Consider the following 11,802-nt stretch of genomic DNA (forward strand, 5'->3'; position numbering starts at 1 on the left):
GCTTCACGGTGGGAACCAGCCATGTAGAGTCCATCCGTTCACCTTTTCTTCAAAGACACGGTGGTTGGATCCAAAGATCTCAAATTTGGACTCATCAGACCAAAGCACAGATTTCCACTGCTCTAATGTCCATTCCTTGTGTTCCTTAGACCAAACAAGTCTCTTCTGCTTGTTGTTTGTCCTTAGCAGTGGTTTCCTAGCAGTTATTTTACCATGAAGGCTGCTGCACAAAGTCTCCTCTTATAACAGTTGTTCTAAATAATATGTGGCCGTAACTGAATAGTGTCAGTGTCTTTCTCTGCCTGGAGCGCGGCCTTTTGTCTGATACCAATAATGAAACTTTATTCTAATTAATTTTAATCTTGTCCACATTTGAGTCTCCATCGCACCGGCTGTGTGTGTGATGGTTTCACCCTCTGATGTAGGCTCTTTTCTCGTTCTTTCTATTTTCTAGGCATCTGGCCAGACGGAGCAGATGGAACCGACATTAATGCAGTGATAAAGTCGCATGACAGAAAACTGGTGGCCACTGGGGATGATTTTGGAGGCGTCCGTCTGTACAATTATCCCTGCGTGGTGCCCCGGGTAAGAACTATAAATGTGATGTGCCAGAAGTGCCTACATCATATAGGGGAATTGATGGAAGGTGGTGTAGAAATGATGCAGCCCCTCAGCCCTCCCTGTTCAGTAATAATCCAGAAGTCCTGTAGTGACTTAGGGTTTCGGATACCTGTAGAGCAGAGGTCTCAAACACGCGGCCCGCAAGCTGCATGCGGCCCCTGAGGCTTCTTCTTGCGTTCCTTAGACACCTAGACCCTGTGACGATTGTGGCCCGGTAAATACACGGGGCCGCCGCCATCGTCAGCACTTTCCTTTCGGCGAATATAATTTGCTGCACCGCGCAGAGAAGCACGCCTCTACACAGCTTTACTAATGGCAGCCGGCCAATCAGAGGCCAGCAGCTAATGTAGGTGTATTCTGATTGGCCAGCGTGGCTGCCATTAGTAAGAGAAAGTAAGAATTTATTTATATTATTTTTTTTTTTTTTTTTTTTGTGTATGTGAACAACATCATGACTGGATACTACAGGGGACATTACCACGAGATCGGCACAATATGGGCACATTACTACAGGAAAGCAGATTAATGTGAAAATTAAAAAATAACTTTTATCAAAGTCTCTATTTTAAAATATTAAGACGTGTATTTAAGTGAATAAAAAAAATCACAAAACCACAAGCCAGGAGGATATTGATTGATTGGACCATTGTCTTTCAAAGCCACTTGAGTGATCTGTAACTACTAGGATCCTTTCTGTCAGTGTTTGATGTGACCACTGTCAATCAGATATGTATTATATTTTCTGATTTATAACCTTGTGAACATGAGGCATATTGCACCATTGCTAATTCCCTTTCTCTGATTTGTATGTGCTTATTTGGATGGAACCATATAAGAAATTTCTTTATGGCTATATCCAAACTGTGCGATACACCTGGTGTCCATAAATCAGAATTTATAGTAGGATAAGGCACAGCCACAGTGTAAGAAGTTGAGGTGCACTTGTAGGTCTCCACATCATATGTCCAGTAAATTAGAAACAAGGCACTCTCAAATGGTGATGCAAACAAAGAATTTATTCCATAAGTCTTAAAGCAACATATGACGTTTCGGCCGAAACGTCACATGTTGCTTTAAGACTTATGGAATAAATTCTTCGTTTGTATCACCATTTGAGAATGCCTCATAATCAGAATTCACTGTATTTGATCCAAATCTTGAGTGACCTAGGTTGGGTCAGGATAGTGTCTGAAACGACCCCTTACTGGAGACAGTGTTCGAATAATATCCTCCTGGCTTGTGGTTTTGTAGTTTTTTTGTTTGTTTTTTTTTGGGTTTTTTTTTTTTTTATTCACTTTAATACACCTTCTTAAGGTTTTAAAATAGAGACTTTAATAAAATTATTGTTTTTAATTCTCACATTAATTTGCTTTTCCTTTATAATAAGTAAGCGTCTTAAGGGTATTTTTACGCACCGATATCGCTAACGATTATATCGTCGGGTGTCACGTCGTTAGTGACGCACGTCCCGGCGCCATTAGCGATATCGTTGTGTGTGACCTAAAAGGAGCGACGATCAGTGATCGCAAAAACGTCAAAGATCGTTGACCCGTCGCTCCTTTTCATAATATCGTTGGTGGTGCATGCCGCTGGTTGTTCGTCGTTCCTGCGGCATTACACATCGCTGTGTGTGACACCGCAGGAACGACTAACATCATCCTACCTGCGTCCACCGTAAAAGGAGGAAGCAAGGAGGTGGGCGGGATGTTCCGGCCGGCTCATCTCTGCCCCTCCTCTTCTATTGGGCGGCTGTTTTGTGACCGTTGCTGTAACGCCGAACGCATCTCCCCCTTGAAGGAGGGATTGTTCGGCAGCAACAGTAACGTCGCTGAACAGCGCAGCGATCACCACATATTGCATGAACGACGGGGGCGGGTGCTATCGCTCGCAACATAGCTAGCGATGTTATAGCGTGTAAAAGCACCCTTTAGTCTGGGGACTAGACCGACCTTTCAATTGCAGCACATTACTACAAGGGGACAATATGACAAATTACCACAGGATGAGGACATTACTAAAAGATGAGGGACCAGAATGGAAATAGGACTACAAAATGTTGGCCAAAATTACTATATGGTGATAATTGTAAAACGAAATTACTTACAAGAAGGGAACAAAATGTAAAAAAAAAAAATATTCTAAATAAAGTTATACTTTTTAATGAAGGGGGAAAAAAAATAATTTCATATATAAACTGAAATAATTGTACACATTAGATTATAAGTGAAAAATGTTCAAAAAACCTGATCCAAAGGTGTATAGAACAAAAATATTGGATCGCTAAAAATGTCACTGGGTCCAGCAAATAATGCAGCACCTCAAATTTTTTTTCTATATGCAGCCCTTATTACTCAGCAGAGTTTGAACCTTCTCCCCCCCCCCCCCCCCCCCCCCCCCCCCGCCCCCCCCCGCCCACTCCCCCTCCCCGCTGTAGAGAATCTGCTGTTCTGCACATTATCTCATGGCTAGGATGTGGTTGTCATGAATGATGGGGCTGGTCTGGGTGAGCCGCTCACTAATGTCCTTCTCTTTTCAGGCCCCGAGTTATAAGTACAGCGGTCACAGCAGCCATGTTACCCGCGTCAGCTTTCTGCACAACGACACGGCTCTGATCTCAGTTGGTGGCAAGGATTGCACAGTGCTGCAGTGGTCGATCCTGTGACCACCCACTATCGGGAGCCTACAGTTTTCTTGCGCCACCTGTGTCGTCTTCCCGTACAGAACCTATAGGTCTTACCAGCAGAGTCTTGTTTTCAGCCCTTAGTGTCTTCTACCTGCCCTGGTCCCTCCAGCAGTGCCCCCCACCGTGCATCACCTTGCTGTGCTCCGCACCTGCTTCTGCCACGTCTCGGCACCAGTTCTCTAGCTGTGGTGATTGTCTTGCCATTTTCCCTAGGCAGCTGGACAGCATGTTACTAGAGAAGTCTCTTTGCACCAGGACTTGCACACTGTTATTTGCACAGCTGCACAGAGCATTTAAGCCCCTGAAGTCTCCTGCTGACAGCAGCAGGTCCGGTACTCACCCCTCATGTAGAGAAGTTTGTTCTCAGAGGCTGGCACTTACAATTCACTGCAATAAATTCTGTAAAACATCTGTCGCTTTGCTCTGATCCTTCCATGACTAGAGTTGATCCTTGGGCACAGTCACAGAGGAGGACATCACCTCGCTTAGACAGGTCAGGGACACGTGCATGCATGGTGAGGACAGCGCCTCTCTGTGGTCAGACACTGGCCTGGTAGGATATAAATGCTTTCAGGTCTGATTATCAAGATAGACACTAAATACAGAAGTGTAAGACCGCGAACGACGTGTAAGTGACGCTGGACACTTTGCTGGTACTCGGTCACCTGGAAGCGATGCTGGATGTTCATTGCGGAGCGAGAAGGGTACGATGGATGTGTCCCTGGTATTTACTGACTGGAGGGTAACACCAGATACTCACTGGTGGACACTTACCAGACAAGACCTGATGGACACTTCAATGGTAACCACTGAGAGGACATGATATACACTCGCTGGTGATCACTGACAGGATGTGATGGACTGGACGTTCGCCGGCGGTCACTGAGCGGACACACTGGGTGTTCGCCGGCGGTCACGGTGGACGCTTGCCGGCGGTCACTGAGCGGACATGCTCTCTGGTTTTATACGCAGTCATTTGATTACATGTAATAAATCAGATAGAGATCAGAGGAGATGAGCTGCAAATTAGAACAAGGGACAGAAGAGGAGGAAGCACAGAACAAGCGCCAGGACAATGGGAGGAACTGGACTGCAGGCCCGAAATAGAAATGTCACTGGCAACCAGCCCGAGAGATAACCGGTATCGTGCAGCAGTCATGTGGCTACAGCCATTTCACGTAGAATGTACTGACACATAAGGCTGACGTTATTGAGTTCCTAGCATATTGTAAGAGAAAACTCCCATCATGCAAATAACAAAGTACAGGAGTAATGTAAAATCTTCTGCTGTTACTTTAAGGGTTGATCACACAGAGCCATTCAGTCCTGTTTATCTCAGCCACACGTTAGTGCGTATACAGAGAATAAGGCACAGGAATATTTCCTTCATGACTTCCCTCTTTAGTGTCTCCTCCCAATAATGCATAAAGAATAAAAATATGGAATGACTCAGTGACCGCAAACTGCGAGTGGTGAGTACTGCCCACATCTCAATTCTTCTTGCCTGGGATCCACTGTGTGATACAGTCTGGGTTTTTCTTCATTCGCATGCGCGCTCTCCGGCAGTAGCCACTTGCTGACCTCATCTGACCATGGATGCGTGTCGGGGGTGCAAGTTCCACTAATCTGAGATCCAGCAGCGCAGCATTAAGTTGTTGGTTGTGTCGCGGGCGGAGAGGGATTTTTGGGAACGCCGCTCGCCTGGGGGAATCGCTGGCGCTCTGGTCCGGTGCTTCTGACCCTCGGTGGCTCGAGCACAGGGCCGGACCCGGGGGCTCGAGCAGTGCCTCCTCGCCCACGAGTGAAAGGGGAAGGTTTGGTGGTGGGATGTCGGTTGTGACGATTGTGGGCACCACCGCTGCTGATGACGGGGGTTCCCGGGAGCGATGGCGAGCAGCTGAGGTTCAGTACCGGCGGGCCACCGCCCGACCGCGGTCCTACGGTTCCACAGACCTCCACAAACTCCTGCAGACGGCCACCACCGTCTGCCGACCTTCCTGATGGTGCCTGGGCGTCGACCCAGACACACAGTCACCACTTCACTCCTCAACTCCAACTCTCTCTAAACTTGACTGACTCACTTTTCCCGCCTCCAGACCTGTGAACTCCTCGGTGGGTGGGGCCAACCACCTGGCTCCGCCCCACCTGGTGTGGACATCAGACCCTGGAGGAGGCAACAAGGGTTTTTGTTTGACGGGTGTTCCTGACCAGGGGAGGGTGTGTGTGTGTGTGTGTGTGTGTATGATGTTATTCTGTGACCCCTGGGGTCCAGGGCGTCACAGTTGCGATGCGCCATCTATTCTGATGTGACATTATCATCAAGGTCACAGCACCAAGAAACAACAATGGCTTTGTCTTGTTAGCCCAGATTGTCTGTAATTTCTAGGGTTGACTCGTTGGCCATCTGAGGGGTGCACGTGAGGCAGCACAGGAGTGGATGCTTCTACTAACGATATAAGTGTTTTGCGGCTCATGTCCCTGTAGGAGACTGTCCTGGCCTTGCCGCCATTGTGCTGGCGATTGTGTCACTAGACTGCTCTTGGCGTTCACAGTTGGCAGGTTTAGAGGAGGATACACGCAGGGACAGGCCGTGCTGAACGTAGTGTATCTATAGCTATGGGCCTATCATCTTCTGCCATCTCTCATTGTTTGCCTTTGCTGGGTCTCTTGGTTACAGGTTTTTCTCTCCCTTGTTCTCTAAGCTCCAATTTCCAGTCTGACTCTCCAGGAAAGATAAGATAGATAAGATTCAGCTGAAACCAGATGAGACTGTCCCAAGCCGGAGGGAGAACTAGAGACGGAAGACGGGCCGCAGGTGACGAGCCTAATCCTCAGATCCATCAATAAATGTGGCCCGGGACATGGTTCTCCCAACTATGAACTATAAAAAACAATAAAGACGTTCCATCATATTGAGCCAAGGTTCTTAGAGATTAGTCTGATGCTTCTTGTCCACTACTGTTTCCTATCAAATGAATGGCATTAATGCTTCTGATTGTACTTATAAAAGAAACATGGCTGACAGCGCCACACCTGTCTCTGGTTCAGTCTGGTATTGCAGCTCTGTTCCACTAACGTGGATATTACGAAGTACAGTAGCAGTGCCAGGGACAGCCTGTGGCCAGGCGTTGTGTATGGAAGGCAATGGCCATGTGCTAATTATGTATACATGTTAAAATTTCCATTACTAGATACAATGTCCTGTGGTTGCGGCTGTAGATTTCAAACATGTCCCAATTACTTTTCAGGTCATTACGTACCTGAAGGATATTGGACCATGTAGTCTATATTTTGGATCAGGGCCACACAAAATAAGTACACCCTGATGTCAGCCTGGTATCTCAATTATCTCACTGGAGCATAGTATTCTCTTTCTGAAAAGTCATTTTGTATGTGGAAATAAGTGCCAGCATCCCTAGCACGCCGGTGCTCCGCAGCGTCCGGGCGCCATGTCTCTGCACTCTTATCTACAGTGCTGGCCAAAAGTATTGGCACCCCTGCAATTCTGTCAGAGAATACTCACTTTTTTCTTGAAAATGATTGCAATCACAAATTCTTTGGTATTATTATCTTCATTTAATTTGTCAACCCGTACTATCCGTCGGCGTCTGAATGAAAAGAGACTGTATGGTAGGATACCCAGGAAGACCCCACTTCTTATCCCGAGACATAAAAAAGCCAGGCTGGAGTTTGCCAAAATCTACCTGAGAAAGCCTAAAACGTTTTGGAAGAATGTTCTCTGGTCAGATGAGAAAAAAAGCAGAGCTTTTTGGAAAAAGCCATCAACATAGAGTTTACAGGAAAAAAAAAAGGCATTTAAAGAAAAGAACACGGTCCCTACAGTCAAACATGGCGGAGATTCCCTGATGTTTTGGGGTTGCTTTGCTGTCTCTGGCACTGGACTCCTTGACCGTGTGCATGGCATTATGAAGTCTGAAGACTACCAACAAATTATGCAGCATAATGTAGGGCCCAGTGTGAGAAATCTGGGTCTCCCTCAGAGGTCATGGGTCTTCTAGCAGAACAATGACCCAAAACACACTTCAAAAAGCACTAGAAAATGGTTTGTTAGAAAGCACTGGAGACTACTAAAGTGGCCAGCAATGAGTCCAGACCCGAATCCCATAGAACACCCGTGCAGAGATCTCAAAATGGCAGTTTGGAGAAGGCCCCTTCAAATCTCAGGGACCTGGAGCAGTTTGCCAAAGAAGAATGGTCTAAAATTCCTGCAGAGCATTGTAAGAAACTCACTGATGGTTACCGGAAGCGGTTGTGCGCAGTTATTTTTGGCTAAAGGTTGTGCAACCAAGTATTAGGCTAAGGGTGCCAATACTTTTGTCTGGCCCATTTTTGGAGCTTTGTGTGAAATGATCAATGATTTGATTCTTGTTTCATTCTCTTTTGTGCTTTTTCATTGCAAGCAAAATAAATGAAGATAATAATCCCAAAGAATTTGTGATTGCAATCATTTTCAAGAAGACGCTGAATATTATCTGACAGAATTGCAGGGGTGGCAATACTTTTGGCCAGCACTGTATCTTGCACAGCCATGCTCGTGCTGCGCGGTCCTCTGTATTGCAGCATGGTCACCCACATGTCGCGTGGTCCTCTGCGTCCGTTCATTGCCATCCACGTGTAGTGTGGTCCCCGCGCGAATGCCCACGTGTGTGTCAGACCTCAGCTCCTGCCTAGGTCCCAGGTCCTGCGCATGCTGTGGAGGGTTACCTGGGCTGCTCGTGCTTCCTGTCCTCTTTATAAGGGCTAAGGTGTCCCCAGTCGATCGTTGGGCAGCACCAGGTATTTAAGGCTCCCTCCCTAACCATTAAACATGGGGGTGGATCAATCATGCTTTGGTATTTTGTTGCTGACTTCTCCCTGCCAGGACTCATCTCTGCAAAATATAATGCAGACATCTATTGGAAGGACCCTCCCCACATTTTCTCACACTTCTACAGTAACAGTACTTACGTTTTGTCCCACAGTAGTGATATTCCCCTATGTGTCCCCTTTTAGATGAAATACAGTAGAACTGCCCCCACTGTGGCAATCATACAGTAGTATTGTCTACCAATTATGCCCTGATACAGGTGTAATGTCCCTCTTTGTGGCCCCGATAGTAGTAATACTCCCCTATGTGGTCCATTATATTAATAACATCTCCCATGTGGCCCCATATAGTGATAATGTCCTCCTATGTGGCCTTCATATAGTGGTTATGTCCTCCTATATGGCCCCCATATATAATGGCCCCCATATATAATGAACCCCATCGTGCTCCATCAATCCCCTCCCCATCATGCTCCATCCCACACACCCCCTTCCCACCCCCCGTTGCTTGTTCGGCGCGGTCTTCGGCTGTAAAGCGCTTACCTACTCCAGGCTGCATCTCCTGTTCTGGGTGGCGGTGGCGTGACCTTACATCCTCCTCTGCGGCGGCATCTCCCGTTTTCGGCGGCGGCGGGAACTCCCATCCTCTGCGGCGGCTCCATTACTTCCCGTCCTCCTCTGCGTGGCGCTGCCTCACGCTGCTGTGACCTCTGCACAGTGAGCGCACGGCAGCACGTCGGGGCGGGGAGCTGATTGCAGCTCCTCTGACCCCGGAAATGCTGGCACGCGCCGCTCACAGCTTCATTTATATTCACGTGTCTTATAGACGAGAATATAAATGACAGAGGCGCCCCCTCCCTCCTCCAAAAAGACGCCGGATTTTTAAAAAAAAAAAATAAAACAAAAAAAATTTTTTTTTTTTTTAGTTTTGATCTTGGCGCCGCCCCCTGGAAGGCGCCGCCCCAGGCACGTGCCCTCCGGTGCCTAATGGCAAATACGGCCCTGCCCCCTATGCTGCCCCATATACTAATAATGTCGTACATTCAGAAACAGAATAAATGTAGAGCATCTGTCACATCTTTTTTTTATTTTTGTCATAGAGCTACATATTGAATGCTCAAAAATCGATCTTTTGTAATTCTAAAAGAAAAGCATCATCGCTTATAGGGGTAAACACCCGAAATGATGCAATTGTTATCGATGAGTTACTTAATGAGTGAGACTCTCGGCAAGGAACAGACGAGGCCAAATTGGGTCAAAGAGGAAACTGTCTTGTTTCCAAGTCGGAAACAAGTACATTTTTAACATTCCCTCTGGGACTAATATCTTCAATATGTTACTTGGTGGATTACGAGCCCTACATCAATAAATCTTGACCCTCATTTGCACTGTCTCCAATTACCAGACATAGCTGCCTCCAACCCTGGGACTATAATTACATGAACCGGTCACTATTCTGTGATAAAATCCGACGATCCCAGGTGATCTCTACACGGTTACATGAGATATAAACCGGCTATTCTGTAACATCAATAACCCAACTGAGAGAAACCAACCGCCAGTCTGTGACATCAGGCTACTGGTTTGGTGTTTCTCATTACTTACTGTTGTTTTTGGTTTGCCTTATTTTTCTCTACACCTTCCCCTGGTTTATGTGGACCCCTCAATGGCCGCTTAGGGGGCTATTGGGCGGAGTGGTCATCTGAGTTTTCCAGTTAGGGTTGTCTCAGTCTACGCAGGAGCCTTTAGGCTACATGCGCACGCTGCATCTTTTTGTGTTCACAAACTGCAGCCAAAACTGCACCTTGTCAGAGAGAGCCTGGAAATGTCACAAAAAATGCTTGTAATGTAGGTGCGTTTTTACTGTGTTTTTGGTGCGTTTTCGGTGCGTTTTTCACAACATGCATTTTTGCGACAAATGTTGACAAAAACGCAGGAAGAATGAACATGCTGCATTTTTTTGTCACAAACGTTTGACAAATAAAATGCTGACAAATAAACTGCAGTGTGCGCATGACAAATCTGACTTCTCATAGACTGCTGGGAAGTCAAATGTCAGAAAGTTCTGACAACAAAACTGCAGCTAAAAACGCACCAAAAACGCAGCAAAAAAACGCAGCGAGCGCATGTAGCCTTAATCTGTACAAGAGCCAGGCAGATTAGGTGCAGTAGTTTAAGTAAAATCCTAATTTTTCCTTACTTATCACATGTGCACTTTTATATGTAGAACATTATCAACAGCCCACCCCATTGTTTTCGTGTGTGCTGAGACTTCACTATGGACTCAGTGGACGCCTTGGGCGTGAGATTTAAGAAACAACATGCACTCGCCACCACGCCAAAGGTTGTCTCCGAACCTAAGATATAATTGCCAGACTGCTTCAATGGAGACCAATGTAAGTTTTCCATTTTTTTCGACTTCATGTAAACTGTATTTTCAGCTCCATCCATTGTCTTCTGAAGGGGAGGCTCAGCATGCTGGCATTGTTATGTCTTTGCTTTGTGGGGATCCTAAGGTTTGGGCATTTTCTTTGCCTGAGGATTCTCCAATATTTACCTCTGTAGACGTTTTCTTTTTTTGCACTGGGTTTCATTTATGACGACCCCGATAAGATTGCAGTGGCTCAGTCAGCGATTTTATAGGTTGGTTCAGGGTAATCATAACGTGGAGGACTATTGCTCCGAGTTCAGACATTGGGCAGTGGAATGATCCAAGAATGATCCAGCTCAAAAACAGTCAGTTTTCTCAGGGACTTTCTAATTAGATCATAGACATGATGACTACTGATGGGCAAACAATAAAATGCTTGAATGCCCGCTACCTGATTAGAGCAATGGAAAGTCAATGATTGGCCTGTTCAGTTCTCCACCAATAATCAGCCAGATATAAACAGAGCATTTCCGGTGGAGTTTTTAAATTATATATATATATATATATATATATATATATATATATATATATATATATATATATATATATATATATATATATATATGGCACTGGGCTAGTATTACAATGGCCATTTTAATATTCTAAATGCCTCTGTTAATATTTTATTAGGTAGAATTTAGCGTGGTTTTCCAGTGTGCGACTGTTCCTTTTTTTCTCGTGTGTGTGTGTCTATATGTGTATATGTGTATGTGTGTATACATATATACAGTTAGGTCCAGAAATATTTGGACAGTGACACAAGTTTTGTTATTTTAGCTGTTTACAAAAACATGTTCAGAAATACAATTCTATATATAATATGGGCTGAAAGTGCACACTCCCAGCTGCAATATGAGAGTTTTCACATCCAAATCGGAGAAAGGGTTTAGGAATCATAGCTCTGTAATGCATAGCCTCCTCTTTTTCAAGGGACCAAAAGTAATTGGACAAGGGACTCTAAGGGCTGCAATTAACTCTGAAGGCGTCTCCCTCGTTAACCTGTAATCAATGAAGTAGTTAAAAGGTCTGGGGTTGATTACAGGTGTGTGGTTTTGCATTTGGAAGCTGTTGCTGTGACCAGACAACATGCGGTCTAAGGAACTCCTCAATTGAGGTGAAGCAGAACATCCTGAGGCTGAAAAAAAGAAAAAATCCATCAGAGAGATAGCAGACATGCTTGGAGGAGCAAAATCAACAGTCGGGTACATTCTGAGAAAAAAGGAATTGACTGGTGAGCTTG

General features: G+C 45.6%; 1 long non-coding RNA gene across 1 annotated transcript; it reads left to right on the forward strand.

Annotated features, from left to right (window-relative positions):
* Nucleotides 1-447: 447 nt before the first annotated feature.
* Nucleotides 448-3,715, forward strand: LOC142250271 (uncharacterized). Its single transcript, XR_012725165.1, has 2 exons — nucleotides 448-585; nucleotides 3,158-3,715. It is a non-coding gene; the product is annotated as an uncharacterized LOC142250271 (long non-coding RNA).
* Nucleotides 3,716-11,802: the final 8,087 nt, after the last annotated feature.

The sequence above is a fragment of the Anomaloglossus baeobatrachus genome, chromosome 9 (assembly GCF_048569485.1).
Source record: "Anomaloglossus baeobatrachus isolate aAnoBae1 chromosome 9, aAnoBae1.hap1, whole genome shotgun sequence".
Classification (NCBI taxonomy): domain Eukaryota; kingdom Metazoa; phylum Chordata; class Amphibia; order Anura; family Aromobatidae; genus Anomaloglossus; species Anomaloglossus baeobatrachus.